Source organism: Vicia villosa, unplaced genomic scaffold (genome assembly GCF_029867415.1).
Source record: "Vicia villosa cultivar HV-30 ecotype Madison, WI unplaced genomic scaffold, Vvil1.0 ctg.002778F_1_1, whole genome shotgun sequence".
Lineage (NCBI taxonomy): Eukaryota > Viridiplantae > Streptophyta > Magnoliopsida > Fabales > Fabaceae > Vicia > Vicia villosa.
The window spans coordinates 199,832-218,362 of NW_026706028.1; the positions used below are offsets into that span (position 1 = coordinate 199,832).

General features: G+C 31.2%; 2 long non-coding RNA genes across 9 annotated transcripts; both read right to left on the reverse strand.

Annotated features, from left to right (window-relative positions):
* Positions 1-10,164: 10,164 nt before the first annotated feature.
* Positions 10,165-14,510, reverse strand: LOC131639778 (uncharacterized). 7 transcript variants are annotated; one of them, XR_009295043.1, is made up of 8 exons: positions 14,435-14,510; positions 13,712-14,006; positions 12,976-13,451; positions 12,204-12,890; positions 11,097-11,175; positions 10,709-11,010; positions 10,543-10,615; positions 10,165-10,446 (listed from the first exon to the last, which is right to left on the reverse strand). It is a non-coding gene; the product is annotated as an uncharacterized LOC131639778 (long non-coding RNA). The 7 variants fall into 7 exon arrangements; XR_009295045.1 differs by having other exon boundaries at positions 12,204-12,241; positions 12,367-12,890; positions 12,976-14,006; XR_009295041.1 differs by having other exon boundaries at positions 12,204-12,249; positions 12,367-12,890; positions 12,976-14,006.
* Positions 14,511-14,724: 214 nt separating this feature from the next.
* Positions 14,725-16,642, reverse strand: LOC131639780 (uncharacterized). Of its 2 annotated transcripts, none has more exons than XR_009295047.1 (6): positions 16,266-16,642; positions 15,910-16,079; positions 15,581-15,701; positions 15,399-15,488; positions 14,910-15,015; positions 14,725-14,756 (listed from the first exon to the last, which is right to left on the reverse strand). It is a non-coding gene; the product is annotated as an uncharacterized LOC131639780 (long non-coding RNA). The 2 variants fall into 2 exon arrangements; XR_009295048.1 differs by having other exon boundaries at positions 15,581-15,794.
* Positions 16,643-18,531: the final 1,889 nt, after the last annotated feature.

An 18,531-nucleotide genomic window follows, 5' to 3' on the forward strand; every position in this document is an offset into this window, starting at 1 on the left:
CCACCGACTTTTATTTTATCCAATTAAGGAAAGATTTATAAAAGAAACAGAAAAAGACCTTTAAGAAATTCTGGGTAAGGGGGTAGGTTATACAAAGGGAAGGTATTAGCACCCTTTGTATCCATGGTTATCCATGGGCTCTTTAATTTGCTTAGCTCACTTCTTTTGAATCACTTTTCTATTGCCTTGAAATGCTTGTATGTGGTTTCAAATACCTTTGTAAATTGACTTTGTAATGATCCTTGTGCGGATGTATACAAAGTGTTTTTATCTTTCAAAAGATGTTTTTGAAAAAAGAACGTTAACTTCGTAATGATCCTCGTTTGGATATATACAAAGTATTGTCTTTTTGAAAGTTTTATTTTGAAAAACAATGATATATGAGAGATTTGTTTGTTTTGATCTGAGCAAGCAAATTAGGAGGTCTACCCTAAGTTATAAGGTCTTTTCCTATTTCCTTTAAAAAACTATCCTTTTACCGGATGTAAACGAAAGTTCGATTTTGCATTTGAAACAGTAGAATTTGACTTTGATCTTTGAAAAGAGTAAAAGAGGGATTACCCTAAGAGGTGCAAGTGTAATTTTGTTTTGATTCAGATATTTTATCTTTTGAAGTTAGTGATCTAACGATTCAATTTTAATCTTTGGCATACACGCAGTTTTATATGTACTGGAATTTAAAATGCGGAAATGTAAAATGCGGAAAGTAAATCTACTCTATTACATCGATTTTGCGGGAAATGTAAACTACGCTATTTACATGAATTTGACAACCTATACACTTGATCTATGAATTTAAATTGCAAGAAAATAAAAGAAATATTTTTGGATTTTTTGATGATTGATTTTAATTAGAATTAATGCATGATTAATTTAATTAAAATGAGAAAAAGATGGAAATAAAATTTAAACCTAAAAATTAAGTTTAAAATATGTTCAAAATGCTTATTAATTAATTTTAAAACAAAACTATTTTTTTTGGAATTTTTGAAATTGATTTTGAAATTATTAAGTTAAATAATCATATAATTATATAAATAATTACACTAATAATTAAAACGTAAAGAGAAAATTATTCTACATATGTACAAAATTAGCCTATAATATATAAACTATATTTAATATAAAGAACAATTTTTTTATGATTTTTTGATTGGTTAAAATAATTAAAAGATAAATATATACATATTATCTAATTAATTATACAAAATATTTAAATTATGAAGAAAAATAAAATATTTTTATATCAGAAAATAAAGTATTATTTTATCAACTTAAAAATATTTTTTTTGTGTATTTTTTGATTTTTAGAACTATTTTAAAATAATTTTATAAAGAAAATTAAATAAAAATAGAAAATATATAAACAATGATCTGGTGTGGTTATTAAATGAAGTCCATGATGGGGGTGCGCGTTTTGATGCGTTGGATTGATAGATGGATGGATCTGATGGTCACCAGCATGAGGGATCATAACAGGTGACACACCTGCAAAACACTGAATCCAAGGTTAATTTAAAAAAACACGTGCGCTCCCTCCAGCCAATCAGAGGACGCCACGCATCATCTTCTTCATCAGGATGGATCTTTTACACCTTTCATTTGCAGGTGGTGTAAAAACTCCAACCTATTACACCTGTTGAGAATAGCGAATACAAGCAAACAACAATATAAATTTGGCGCGATGCCATGGTTCAGTTCGTTTTGTTCATACGAGTTTAATGGTACCATTTATAACTTGTAATTTTGCATGGATCGTAAAGCCCTAATTTTGAAAGCAAGAACCCTAAAATGGTGGTTCCTCGTATAGGTGTCCAAACTTCAATTAAGTTTCCAGAAATGATCAGAACCTCAAACTAAACTTAAAAATGAGTCTACATCTTGCTAAACATGCATGTGTGATGAGATTTTTGTAAGTTTTAGTTCGAGCAAACCGTGAGGTATAGGTACGTGTTCTTGATGATTCAAGGCTTGAAATTGATCTGGTTATGTTTAGTGAGGGTCAGGGAACGTGTTTGAGTAATTAATTTGTATTGAAACAAGCTAGAAATTAAAATTCGAATTTTAAATTTCTTTGAAAAATTCAAGTTGATACAAGGTTGATACAAGCAAGACTTGGACTCTGAATTCGTGTCCCCTCTATTACTGAAGTGTGATACTTCATTTATAGGCAAAGATATGCTTAAAAACTAAGCTAGAAGCATTAAGTACTTTTGTTGAATTTTGGAATTTTTTAATATATGTAGCTTTGAATTCAAGCCACCATAGCTTGATTTTTCCACACCTCTTCTGCTGTACTTCTCTTGGGGCAGAGTATTGAATGATTTTTGATGAGTCATGCTTAGAAACAAAGCTACATATTATCCTTCCATTTTCCTTTTTTAATTTAATCTTATATGTGATAAAATTAAATCAAAAAAAGAACAAAAATGTTATGGGCTTTGTCTTGGTCGTGTGAGGCCCTTCACATTATGGGAAACATGTTTGGACCATGGAGATTGGGTCTCATTTGGAAAAAAAACATTTTCGATCAATGTTGATTTCATGCATTTTCCCAAAAAATGGTCAACTTCAACAAGGCATAAATCCCTCAATTTTTATCATATGAAGGAGATCTTGTACTTTTTGGAAACCTCAAAGAGTCCTCTAACCAATTTCTTTGGTATCATATAAGAATGATTTTTCATGCTCCTTGTGTATCCTTTTGAAAAAAGTGACTTTTTGTTGACTTTGAAAATGACCTGTAATGTCTTTGTCCATATTTTTCAAATGGTGAATCTAATGACCATGGGACCAATTGCATTTGAAAGATAGTTGAATTTCCTTCAAAATGAGCTTTGGTTTGAATTTTTTTGATGAAGGATGAGAGAGTTATGACCAGTCAAAGTTCAGTTAACTTTTTAGGAGAAAACCCTAATTTTGAAACTTAGGGTTTTGCTGATTTTTGATCTTTCCTTGATGAATTATGATCAACCAATGATCAAATGATGAATACTTTGACAAAATATGGATGTTTACAAAAAATTTCATTTTTGACTGTCTGTTGACTTTTTTGGTCAAACGGGTCGTCTGTTGACTGTTTGAGCTGCTGACTGTGCGTCTGAGCGAATTGAGGTTTGAAAATTTGTATGATGGTACTTTGAGATATATGGAGGTCCATGAAATCCATTTGAGGTCTCAAAAACTTGTTCTCCTGAAAAAAACAAGAAACCCTAGTTAGGGACTGTTTGTGTAGGAGACAATTAAGCGTACCTGATTTTTGTGCAGTGCTTAGTCTCTGCTAATCATGTGATATTCAGAAGACTTCTAGGAAAAAAATCTTGGAATTTTGAAATGCAAAAGTTTGATTTGATTGATGGTACAAAACACGGAGAATTGCACTGTCAGCGGTTTGACTGTCAACTGACTGTTTAGGCATGTAGCAGTTAGAGTGAAAATTCAACAGTCAAAGTTAATATTTTTGTTGTTTTTTGATTATGTCAATGGTGAAAATTTATATACATGACTTGTTAGAAAAACACAGACGTAATAAATAAATAATATGTACTGTATGCGAGCAAAATTACCGATAATAACCCTAAAAATCATTTAATGCACAGAAAAATAAATATTTAACTGGTAGAAAACACACAAAATATTATCTGGATAATTAAGCAACAATATGACAAATAGTACGACATTTAATACTGACAGTACAGACATTACATAATTTAATGAACAGTACAATGAGTAAACGGTACGTTATTAAGAAATAAAAGATACGACAAACTTTAAGAATGACGATTAATAACCCAAGCTACAAATAATAACATGTAGATGATTGGGAGTGTCAACATCCCAGGTCCACATTTTTCAGGACTATGCAGACAGAAGAAGAACATGATTACCACCACGACGGTGATGACCATAAGAAAACACGTTTCCATCCGCTTCGCCATTTTTGCCGGGGAAGAAGAGAGAATGAATATGAAGTAGAAATTTGAGAGATGAGTTAGAATTTGATGTGAGATTTTATGAAAAAAATGAGAGGTATTTATAGAATGAAAAGAAAGATAGAGACGTTGGGGAATGAAGTGATTCCGTACAAAAGGTAAATTTGAGTGGAAGTAGGATTTGAAAGAAAGTGTATGGTAGAGTTTGAAAAAAAGAGAGATGTATAGAATAAAGTTAGGATTTGATATTTGAAAGAAAGAGATTTGAAAAGAAAGGAAAAGATTTTGAAAATATTGGAATATAGTACAAAAATTAGTGGGAAACAAAAGATAATAATAATTTACTTGTTACCAGTACAGTCTGAATCCCCGAACTATGCGCCTGCAAAAGATTTAACTCTGTACCAATTGCGTCAGTACTATTTATCTGTAAATAAATATCAAATAAATAGCGTGTGTGATGTAATAAACAGTAATTGGCGTTTGCGTAAGAATAAATCCAACAGCGAGCCAAAATACCGTATAAGAAAAATTCTAAAAACCAAGTATTCATAAATCAGGATATGAAAATCCAAGATTATATGAAACTCTTAATTTTTAGATTGAAGTTTTCTTGAAAAAAGATGCGGGCAAATTTTGGGGTATAACACATACCTTTAGTGATTATCTCATGAGCAATTTTTGAAGCTCGTGACTTTGGGTTTCCACTGACCTTTCATCTACAATCTGATACTTCACGTAGCTTCTAAAATCATTCTTTTGTTCTCTAGCTTCTTCGATGTCATACTTGTTTTTCAAATTCTCTTAAACATATTTTGAAGTATCGCAATTACTATAATAGTCATACAGATCATTTGCAATTTCATTCAGAATGTTATAATCATTCTTTCTACAAGGTGATTTCTTTTCTAAGTTGTAAATTGTTCGCTTTAATCTGTGCAACAGATTCAACTTCAACACAATTACGTATTCCTTTTGAATCCTCAGATTTCTTACTGTTAGTTTGTTCGGTTGATCCAAAAGGAGCAACAAAATGTCCTCAGTCAAAATGTTAGCTATCCTTTTCAATATTAAGAAGAAAAATCATCATTTGTTGCCAACATTTGAAATGACATCTCTCAAACATGAACAATTTGTCAAAGAAAGTATCCGCAAAGGTACCAATAATTTCTTCAGTAGCCATGGCAATTCGAAATGTCTTAAAATTGTTGGATCACTGTTATAAAAATTTTGCCACCGAAGAAATTACCGGGTCGAGTCGCGGACTAGGTCGCTCTCTTTAAGAAGTTTCACGGTACTGCCCAAAATTATGCAAAGCAGTCGAACTACCGCGCCGCCTCCAGGATAAAATAGCCCAGTTCTATACTGTACGATTACTATTTGCACGATTGTGTACCATGGGGCTTCTGTATTCAGGTTGGCTATGCATAGTGTTGCATTGCATGTAAGAATTTCATGACACTTACCGCATAGGACCTGGATGTAGCATTTATATTTGACCTATAAATAAACATGGTAACATGGGATATTACTAAGTTGATCATGTATGTCAAATCTCAAACAAATTAATTAGTCAACACTAATAAGTAGTTCCCGTATTATGACTAAACTAAAGGAATGGTAAGAGTACACTTTTTCTTAGAATAAGTTAAAGTTCATTTTGATAAATTGATTTGAACTGTAGTCTTATTATTTGTGTATCTGCGCTATTAATCTATTGAACCTTTTCTTTTTACTTGGTTTGGCAGTGGAATCACACTTACAAAATTAGTTAGAGTTCTGGTTCTTTGCTTCTCAACATCAAAAAAATTTGAGGTTTGTGATATATCACCCTTGGCCTCAACACTTCATTGTCTATGCTAAGAATCCAAGCTGGTGAATCAGTTGATGCTAAGTATTGAATTGCACCAGTCTTCAATTTCTCGCATCCCAATGTCTTTTTCCGTGGTTTATTCAATGCTACAAATTGTAGTTTGAGACTTGACGTATGTTCAACAATTTGTCACATCAAATATAAATTGATGTTGAATACTTGTGTGATTTTTCTTGCATTGATTAGGTTAGGAACTTGGGACTATAACTCCCTTTTGTTAATGGGCTTTATTTTGATACAACTACTATTCTTGTACTTTAATGGTTTGTTGGTTTTGAGAAATTATTTTATGTTTTTGAAGGATAATGTACTTAAGCATGACCTGTTTATTTTACTTCGTTCTATTCACTGACATGGCATACTTGTAGAATTCAAAGAAACTATTGCAAGCATTAACAGTTACAAAGCTCACCATTTTCAACAAAACTTCAGTACTTGTATTGAATTTTGTTTTTCAAAGATCGGGTATTTTCATGTTGAATTAAACGTCTATGATTCTTGGCTCTTTTTGGGTGTATAAGTTTGTTGTAAATTAACTCTTTTTGGGTGTATAAGTTTAAAGTGGGAAAGCAAAAGCACGTGATATAGCATTTACTTGACAACTTTGAAATGCATTCAAATCATCTTAGATTTTCATTTACAGTCTTTGATGAGTATGAACTTAATGTATGTTTTATGTGCTTACATTTTAAGAAAATAAGTGAAATGCTTTTCCAAAATTAATCAATTATTTTTCAATTGTTAAACACATGTAACAAAGAATTAACCATATACAAATGTTATGTTTATTTTTACCTATTCTAAGGTATTGAAATAAGGTACACTTCATTTCTTTGCCTAATAATAAAGTGGAGTTGCAAAATTGATTTAATCTATCGTATGATGAATCAAATTTTTTTTAGTTTAACAATATGTTTTACTTTTACCTGATCTTCACTCATCTTGTGAAAGCCAAAAATTGAAGACTAAATCATTATATTGCATTATCAAGAAAAGTAGTGCGAATATGACGGGTATAATGACTTGTAACATGTATTGCAAACACGGAGAACTAATGAAAAACTATTGGTGTATTATTTGCTTTTGAATATTTAACACATTAACTGTTTGATAACTCTCTTAAATGATTAGTGGATATTACACACAAAATTAGCACATAATACAACATAATAAAATGTTTAATCTTACGGGTCACTATCAACACAATGCCTATTTTATTTTATTTTATTTTATTTTAATCAACAATGACTTTTATTTGAAAAGTAAAATCTTTATTTACAAACTAGTGTCTTACCCGTGCGTTCGCACGGGTACCCGTCGTTTCCGCGCATTTGAGTTTAAAAAAATCAGAAATGTTAGGAAAAAATTATAAATTAGATTAGAGGTTATCATAAAGAAAAATGGTGTGTGGAAAATAGAAGTTATTTTTAAAGTGTTGGGCCTAAATGTCTGTAAGAATATGTTGGGCCTAATTTGATAAGTCAATTTAATAATATTTTACGGCATCGCACGCGTACCCGTCGTTTTCGCGCATTTGGACTGAGGCAAATAAAAAGTATTAGTAAAAGATTATATTTTGGTTAAAATTGAAAAAGTTATAAATTAGTAGGGTATGAATAGGGTACTATAGTACCCGTTCCCATATATGCATTTTAAAAAATTCACGTACTGAAACCCATATCCGCGTGGACATCAACGTTTGAGCCTGGACACGTGTCCTATGGATTAAAATATATAGCTTCTATATCTGCTAAGTCAAACACGCATTTGGATTGAGGATAATAAAAGTTATTAGTAAAAGACTAAATTTTGGTTAAAATGGGTAAAGTTATGAAATTACTAATATTAAAAAAAATTGAATATTGAAAAATAAAATCATTAAGAAAAGAAAGATAATTAAACTATAATTAGACTGATAAATGATATATTTTAGAAAAATTAAAATACAATCAAAATTTGTCAATAACTCCGTGTTCCCGTCAACATTTATTATTTTGATCAGTAACTTCGTGTTCCCGTTAATATTCAAAATTTGTTCCCGTTAATTTTTAAAATTTGGATCATTAACTGAATGTTTTCGATAATATTCACAATTTTGATGATTAACTTTGTGCTCCCGTTAATATTTAATATTTTAATCAATAACTCCGTGCTCCCGTTAATATTCAATATTTGGATCAGTAACTCCGTGTTCCCAGTGATATTCAATGTTTTGATTAATAAACTTCATTTCTCGTTAATATTCAATATTTTAACCAATAACTTCATGTTCCCCTTGATATTTAATTTTTTGATCAGTAACTTCGTGTTCTCGTTGATATTTAATATTTTGTTCAGTAACTTCGTGTTCCAAAATTCCATATTTTGATCAGTAACTTCATGTTATCACTAATATTTATTATTTTGATCACTAACTTCGTGTTTCCGTTAATATTTCAAATTTGTTCCTGTTAATATTCAATAGTTTGATTAATAACGTCATGTTTTCGTTATTATTCAATATTTTTAGCAGTAACTCCATGTTCCCGTTAATATTATATATTTTGCTCTGTAATTTAATACTCACGTTAATATTCAATATTTTGATTACTAACTTCATGTTCTCGTTAATATTCAATATTTTGATTAATAACTTCATGCTCTCGTTAATATTCAATATAGTTTGATCAATATCCCGTTAATATTCAATATTTTGATAAATAACTTCGTGTTCTCGTTAATATTTCAAATTTGTTCTCGTTAATGTTCAAAAAAATTATCAGTAACTTAATGTTTATGTTAATATTCAAAAAATCATCAGTAACTTCGTGTTCCCTTTAATATTCAAATTTTGTTAACAGTTAGAATAATATATTCATTGTTATTATCTTTAAAATGCAACAAATATTTTTTCTATTATATTACTATTATTATTATAGATTTTTTATCATAAAATATTTTATTAATGCTTTTTGTTATTTTATAACTAAAATATAATTATTTCTTATCATACTACTAATATGGCTCTATATTTATTCCAAAAATTATTTTCGATTACTATATCTTCTTGTATTAAAAAAATAAAATATTTTTATATAAATTATAATCTTTATTATAATTATATAATAATCAAAATTTTAATATAACTATATAATAGTCACAATCCTTAATACAACTATATATTATTATTATATATTTATATTAATCATTTTAATTAATACGAAATTATATTAATTTATTTATTTTTTATTATTTTTAAAACAACCATATATGTTTGTAGCAAATATTTATCAAATAAGTATAACTATATTCACGGTATAAAGTAATATGGGTGTTAGGTCTAGAAAATAGTGGAGGAGATTTACATTAATAAATATTTATGACTCTTAATATAACATAAATAATATTTGTGACTCTTAATATAACATATTCAATTAAATAAATACTTAAAGAATATTAAAAGACATAAACAAAAATTTAAATTAATATTTATGATGATTAATTTAATTGATTGTAACTGATTTATATTTATTTTATTTTATGATTCAATTAATGGATAAGATTAATTTTCGTTCTAATGAATTTTCATTACCAATTAAAGAATTTTAATAGAGTTTTTTAACATAAAGTAATTTTATTGTTAGTGTTTTGTATTTTTTAATTAATTATTAATATACAAATTAAAGCCTATAAAAATATTTTTCGAATTACTAAATAACTATATTAATAGTTAACTAATATATACTCATGGTCATTATCTTTAAAATGAAACAAATATTTTTTCTATTATATTATTATTATTATATATTTTTTATCATAAAATATTTTATCAATGCTTTTTGTTAATATAATTATTTGTTATTATTGCAAAATAATTAACACCTTCGATAAAATTAATAGAATGGCTCTATATTTATTGAAAAAATATTTTCTACCACTATAAATATTTTAGAAAAGGATATTTTGAATATTAACTTTAGATAATTTTGTTTAAAATAACAACTTGCCATTTTAGAAATGGGGAAAGTTGTATTGTAATCCAATAGTGGCAACCCTTTTAACTCTATTTATTCATTTGTATTAATATTTCTTGTGATCGGTGATGCATTCATCTATTGTCTTATATATGTATCAGCATTTTTGTCATCCTAACTTATTGTTTTGTTGGATGACCGATTGAATTTGCAGCTGGTAACTAACATGGAACAATGGTTGACTTCACTTCAGAAAATTTGAAGCATAAAAACCACATCATGTGTGTTTGTGAACATCGATTTCAATCAATGGCTGCGCCAGGGAAGAATTTCTACTGCGTTTCAAAACACACACAGCTTCATCTTTTATAACTAAGGACCTTTCTGACCAACTTTTTTAAGTAAAGAAGGCAAAAATAATTCATTATGCATCCAATGTAATTTTTTGTACATAGATTTCACTTCTCTTATTGTAAAAGCCCAATTTGCACTGCAAATTTTGGAGCTAGAACATATAACCATATGGACACATACTACTACAATAAAAAGAATTTTATTAAATACTTAAAAGTTAATTTGCCTTTAAAAGTTTGATATTTAATCATAGTGCTGTCTGGATGGTAAATGAGATATACATGTTTTTCACCCATGTTCTCAATATCTCCATGGACAAATTTTGTTCTTCAACCTGCATGATGACAGTAAAACTCAATTAAACACTATAATAATAGATTTGTAAATAAGCAGTGCACAATTAAACTCAAACTATTAAACTAACACCAACTTTGAGAACATAAGGATGGACTATCAAGAACCTTCAAGGAAGAAGAGTGAAAGGGCAATAGTGATCCAAGCACCTTCAAGGAAGTTGATGAGTGAGGCAGAGAAATAGAGTACTGACATAAGACTATAACCAAATACATGAAATTTTTCCAAAATAGTGGAGTTACCTGCAGCATTTCTGAGGCGTTTGGTATCTCAAAAACCAATTGTAACAGCCAGCCAAAGAATACCGATGCAACAGGCTGCTGCAAAGCGTTCCATTCGCTCACCCATATCAAACCATATGTATCAAAGAAAGATAAAAATATAATTAGAACACATATAGAAGTTAAAATATATTAATAAAACTGGAATTTATGTAGTTAACATTACTATCAGTTCTGCTTGATGTAGCTGTTGGAGAATTTGGAAGAAGGCCGCACATTACAGCCTCGGCAGATTTCCGGTTAACATACCATGCTTGAATAACCTAATTGAGATGAATAATGAGGTAAGAGTAAGATTGAATGAGAAGTATATAATATATTGAAAAGTTAAAGTAAGCAAAAGAGTTACACTGCCAATTAGATTAACGTCGCGATCAGTGGGTGATCCTTACAATTCAAACCAGATAAACTAATCAAGTGGATTGAAGCTGCGAGCAAGACAAATGTATAATAATAATTAGTGGGGATGTTATGATGGTATGGAATATGAATTAGAATAAGAATAGTAGTATATACTCTCTAAAGGTAACTCCAGTAGGGTCATTTCATTGTGGTTGAATATAAATGGCAGCATAAACCAAAGTTGAAAGAGCTACACATTTCAAAGTTTCAAACCCCCCATTATGTGTATAAAACCTATGTTATAACTCTATCGGGAAGTGTTCCTGAAATAAAAGAAGACTTGAAGAGAGATTTTCTCCCTGCGTTGGTTTTGGAATGAGGCATATGGCCAGTTGTTCAGGTTGTGAATTTTTGTTATGTGTCGGTGAGGTATCAACTCCTTTTTGTATTTTATAAGTCTCAAACTCTACCATAGAGAATACATAAGATAGAATCATCACTACTAAAGCTATAATAAAAAATACTCTTGCTCCTTTGTACTCATCTATCTATATTGAAAACCAGTACTGAAGCTAAAGAATTCATTTAGAACTACAAAAAGAAACAGAACAATATATTGGTTGCTCCCCTAACTATCAAAACATAATCCATGACAAACTTTTAACCAACCTAATCAGTTCCCCATCCCTATAACTATCGTTCCCTCACATTCAGCTTTCAGCTCCCACTCCAACTAACTTCAAATTAACACATAACACAAATTCAAAACAGAATCTCCAGCTCAGCATAACCTCTCTAACAACCCTCAATCTCAATCATTTACGATTTGTACTAATCAAACACATAAACTTTCCTTTGTAACATCATTTGTAACCAAATCCTCTCTAACAGTTGATCTAGATCCATTACCTGGAGCTGATCCTACTATCCTATCACTCATGCTGACAATTGAACTGATATCATTGACAACAGCGGTTAATGTTTCAGCTTTTAAACGTATTGAGTAAACCACCAAATTAGTCCCAGTTTGTAGGACGCTCTCAAATCAGTCCCTGAGATTATGAATACTTTAAAAAGGTCTTTGAATCTATTATAGTGTCAAGTTTAAACAAACCTTACTCCATCGATTGAGACCTTCGTGTTTGGTTTGTTCTTCAAATCTCAATTTTGCCCAAACAAAACCACATAAACACAATTCATCAATGCAGTGTAGATACAATATAATTCAAATACGAAAAACGTTCACACAAAATTTATGTAGTCGTAGTCTCACATACCTCAGCAACTTTAAGAGCACATTCATTTTTGCGGATTTGCTTCTTCTGTTCCTCATTTATCTTTTGAATTTGTGGTGAATACAGTACTTAAGTTACATCATCCCTAAAACGATTATTGAACCTAAAATATTTGAAGCCGTCTTTTCAACGGTATCATTTCATCAAAATTTGAGCTAGAGGAAGAGGCAGCAGCATAAGCATGTTTTGCTGCTACTGATGCAACCATTGCAGGTTTGCGAACAACTACACTCAATCCGATCCCTTTCTTTGACATAACTGGAGAAGGTGGCTCTGAATCCAGCTGACTTTGATCTGAAATCATAAACCTACACAGTATTTCTACCCAGAATTCTTTTTAAATTTTAGTCCCATATCAAATTAAATTTTAGTCCCTAATCAAATCTACATAACAGAAGTGTGGTTAAATTAAAGTACAATCCTTTGTTGTTCCCATCCTTTGATCAGTTTCTGCTTCTGTTGTAACAAAAATCGATTGATTGCTTTAAGTAACTTGGATTCAACATCTGCAGGAAAAAAACAGATTAGCGGGCATTATTTAAAAGAGAATGAAAAGAAACATATATGTCACAGATGTGCCGAACATGTTACCTTCATCATCGAAGATTACTTGATTAATGATGATGTTGTGTGTGTCAATCTCAAACTTTGTGAGTTCTTGAACCAATATTTCGGTTTCATAAAGCGAGAGAAATTCGGAAATGCAAACACAGACAAAGGTTTTCAAGCATTTCCTCCTTCATTATTTGCATCTCATGTTGGTGGTTAGTTTCATTAGCTTTAAAGCATGCAACCCCGTCTTCTAACTCTCGGAACTGCTTTTCTCCTGAATCAAGCTGCCATTCCAATTTTGCCACATTTTCATGTGCCATTTCAAGATGCCCTTACAATTAATGAGTCTCAAATGACCTATTCTCAAGTTCATTTCTTAATCTTGCAATATCATCATTTGATATCTTGAGGTGTTCATTAGCTACCTCTAATTGTTCCTCCGAATTTGCAATCTTGGTGCAATAATCTGAAACATGAGTCTCCAACTCAGTTGTTTGATTTTGCAACTCCTGTACCTGTCCATTTTTATATTTAAGTTCATCCTTATTCAGTTCTAATTCTTTCATCACATTATCAAGTTGATTCACAATTTTCTCAATTTGATTCTTCAACTTGATAGTCTCTTCTTCAGACAGTTGAGGTTTTAAATTGGAAACTCTTAGCTCTTCATCATTTTTTATAAACTTCTTAAGCAACTCATCATAACTTCTATTTTCTCTGTCTCCAAGAAAATGGCTTTATCTTTCCATATCAGTAGTGTCTGCTTTCAGCTTACCTTTAGAGGGTTCCTCATCATCGGTATTCACCGGCGTGCCCTGGTTACGGATTACAGACTTGGTAAAAGATTCAGGTTCTGAATCCAAAGAGGGTAACGAAGGTGATCCAGATCCTTCCTTCCCAGAAACGTCAGAGCTAACCCCACCCGAGCTAGGAGAGAAATCCAAATTGACAGATTGAATACCAGAATCTGGCTTTACCTTCTTCAAATATGGTGTAAAATATGGAGTCAACACTGATCTCTCTTGGTAAAGACCTTCACCAAAATCGCCAGAGCCCTCCATCTGAGATTCCTAGGATAGAAAAAATCTATGATAAGCATTCGTTGGAGAAAAAATAAATAAAAAACTCTAAAATGAAATATTTTTCCATTCAAAACATCAAACAATCAACATAGGAAGATTCATTCAACTCAAATAAATAGAAGTAGCATGAACAAAAGATTGGCTCGCAAAACCATTCAGTGAGACAATGACTAACATGATCATGCTTTATCTCATCATTTACCAAGATATGAAGAGAATCTAAAATAGTTTCATAAAATAAAACAGTTAATACAAACATGAGGTGTGTCGCATAGTTAATACGAACAACATCGTGAGCAGAGAACCAAAACGAATTCCCCGATCGGTTATTATATAGTCAAATAGCTATTGATCATTTATGTTAAAGGCAAAAAGGAATATTCACAATATTAAATGCAACCAAAAAAGGCATGTACCTCTTCTTCTCTAAACAACTTATTTTCTGTCTCCAATTGCTTGACAACTCTCTCAAGCTCATTAGTATAAGCCTGTAAATTACACCACCCATCAAATTTATTAAAACCCTAAAAGTGAAGAAAAATCTTAACTTGAATCAAGTTTGTTCTCAATAACAACAAAACACCGAGACCCAAATTCCAAGATTCAAAGAAAAGAAACTAACCTGTTTGTGTTATGTGGATCTGGCTGCAGACTCACGGTTCTTGAAGAGCTTGAGTCGTTGACGGCGCGTGCTTCTTGTCCCTTGGAAAATCAACAGTCTTAACTTGGACGGCAAAACTATTACACATGTCAAATTGAAGGTTAGTTGTGTTGCACATAGTAAAGAATAGGTGGAAAATGAAAGATATAGAAGTCCATAGGAATACATCAAATTGCTTTTAAATATCAATTTTATTGCTTTCTAATTTCTACCTCATCCAAACAACAAACCTTATAGATGCCATCAGAAGGAATCCCAAATCCCAAATGCTCTCCATCAGATTGAATATAGATGCCACCGTTGCCCGAGATGTCCTCCACCTCAATAGAAAGTACACTACGATACAAACATCATTCCAAATGAAACAAATAATTGAATAGTAAATATAATATAACCCAAAATAACTGAGATTGCTATCACAGTAGCATAATAGTGAACAAAGGTGTGCTCTGCAAAATAGAAGAAAAAACCAAATCAATATTATAGATTCTCCAAGCAGAATACAGAAATCAAAATTAACAAAATATATTGTCATATGATATGTGAGTTTCTGTTTACCTCCTTGAGCTTGAACTATTATCTCATTGATCCAAAACAGAGGATAGATCATCCACATAAAAGGAGTGTGATTATGAAATTACCACACCAAAATTAAATAAGTTATTTGATTGTGTCAAATAAAATTGTAAAAACAATGCATGAATCACAGAAGTACATACCTTGAGGGTTTCACAATCCCACAAACATTTTTGAGAATCTAAATCTCCCTTTTCTTCGTCGATGCAAAGATGAAACAATCCCAAAATGCTCTACCATGCAAAGAAACAAATAAATAACCCTCTCAAATTTAACTAAAAATTTCATAAATCTAATGGTTTTGTTTGAAAAAAAAAAGAAGTACCTTGAAAGTATTGACGCTGACATTAAGAAGAGTAGGAAGCGCTTTACTTCCAACATACTCATCTCCTTCCACTGACAAATTCTCATAACGAACTTCAATTTTTGGAATTTCAATCCCCACTCTGTATATTGTATTGCATTAAAATCACAAATGTAAATCCAATCATCATGATGAATGCCTTTTTCCTATTAGGCAATTTATTTATTGGCTTTCCCTGTTCAGGGGGAAACGTCAAAATCTACTATTATAAAACAAAATTTATACACTCAAATGTATGTATTATAGGAGAAAATAGAAGGAACACAGTATCACAGATTTAGATAACTTACATTCACAGTTAATGCTTTCTGAGACCTGATGATTGGTCGGTGTTTCCCGATCAGAAAAATCAAAACCGACTGGAAGGTCTCTGGTATCATGATTTAACGCATTGACATATATTTCTCAGCAACAGCATAAGCCGATGTTGTCATTCCAGAAAGCTGATACCTTTAATTCACTACATTACCCGTGCGTTCGCAAATTAGTAACAAAAGAAAACAAACCCAAAATTGCTAAAAAAAACCTAAGCAAAATTATGGAGGGTGAGGGTTTGGAGAGAGGTGAGAAGAAATCGATACTGAGATAGGAGTTATCTGAAACAAAGCAGAAATGGCAGATCGAAAACAACAGGAAAGGAAATCACCTGAGATGCGTTAGGTCATGCAATGACGGTAGAAGATTAATCGAACAACCATGTGCCGTGAGTTATTGTTGTTGCAGTTCAGGTCATGATTCTTCTGTCTCGTGAAACAGATGAGCGACGACGACAAAATCATCAATTACATAACCCTTCAACCAACAATCGGCGCCCTTTCATCTGAGAAAGAGGTTGCACCACCGTTCACGATCGAGAGTGGATGAGAGTTTTGTATGAAGATTGAGAGGAAGAAGAAACAAATCGATATAAAGAGAGACCGCGTTTTGGAATTGGAATAGAAACAGTTCGGTAGAAAAAAGAGAACGTGTGAAACCGTTTTTGGAATTGGAATAGGGATAGATACGTGAATGAAACCGTTTTTGGAATTGGAATAACAATAGATACGTGAATCAAAGATTGAGAGAATAGAAAATTGACAGTGATGTTGTAGATTAACCATAGAAGAGTTGCTGACGTGGATAGCCTAAGAAAGTCCCAAATGGTAGACTTTTCTTATATGATAGATATCAAAATTTTCTTTTTTTTTCTCCATCTCATTGGCCCCTTTTTTTCTTTTCATTTTACATAGTTATTTTATACAGTTGAATTTTATGATAATTGTTCATTTTACAATTAAATATCTCAAACCTCTATTGTTGTTGGCCGTCAATTATTTAATTCAATACTTGACTCTATTTTGCTATTGTGTTTTTGACCTATCTTAAACATTTTTTATGGATATTATTTTAACTTAGAACCTAATTTTCATACTACTTATATCTAATTAGTAAAAAAAAAATTGAAAGGTTAATTTTCATTTTATATATACAATTTGGTCAAACTTCTTTACTTCACATTTTTTTGCATGTTCAAAAAATACTACACCACAATTAATGCACCCGGGCGACAGCACGGGTCTCTGACTAGTTCAAATATGATATAAATACCATCTTAGTATCTGGTTTGACCAGTCGTAGTAATTTCTCAAACCAAGAGAAATTTCAATATTTCTCCAAAGAGAATTTAATAATGGTCATTTGACCAATCACAATAATTTCTCAAACAAAGAGAAATTCAAATAATTCTCTAAAGAGAATCCAAGAAAAATTTATACTTGAAAATTTCTCAACTCAAACGAGGAGAAATTAACATTATTCTCTAAGGAGAATTCAAGAAAATACTCGGAAAATTCAACGAGTAGAAAGAAAGGAGGAAAAGTTGGTGCATCGACAATTCGAAAGACGCAGAGTTAAGAGAGTGAGGAAGAAGAAGCTCAAAATAAATTTTTGGTGTGTTTTGAAATGAAACAACTGACTTCCTTATATAATGAAGTAGATTAGCCAAAATTTCTAATCTTAAACTTTTTCAATTCATCTCTATATTTTAGAATAATGACATAATTTTCTAACAGTTCGCTTCACCCTATTTTCTGTTAGGGCAAATATATTTGACTATTATGCTTACGCACAACACTAGATACCGACTTACCGGCCTTTGGCCAACTAGCTTCGATGATCCTTTTCTACCGGAATTTAAGGGGAACAAAATGTAGATTTAGAACTATTAAAAGGTCGCTATTGCAACCAGGTTATCATAACACTTTAATTTATAATTTAATTTAATTTTATTGTTTTACTAGTTTTTATTATTATTTATATTTTATTTCTGGTGAGTTAGAGGGTCGGATGCCTTTTTAGTATGACCAATGGTAATTTTTGAACTATCAATAGTTAAAACGATACTTTATCCGGAGAGATGAGAGATAAAGTAGGGTATGTTAATAATAAGGTTTTTTCTTCACCCACCTCCTAACCTTCTTGCCCACCCCTGGTGAATTTACAACATTACCCCTTGTTTCGGAAGTTCATTTCCGAAACGGTACTTTTTTTGAAAAAAAGGTGTTTTCAGAAATGAACTTCCGAAAACGTGTTTTTTTTTTAATATAAAATATTGGTTTCGGAGATGCATCTCCGAAATAAAGTTACATTTTCAGAAAATGTGGTGTTTCGGAAGTTCATCTCCGAACGCACCCCCCTTGGAGAATTCGGAAATGAACCTCCGAAAATATGTCTGGACAGAATAAAATGAAAAACAACAACAATTCGCTTTATTTAATCGGGTGAAGATTACAACGATAATAATACATAAAATTAAAGTTACATATTGTTGAACACGGGTAGGTGGGGATGAGAGAGTGGTGGGGAGAAAAAAAGGCTTCCAAATTTCAAAAGGTGTACTACTGTAAGTAACAAATGACGGAGGAGGTGTAACC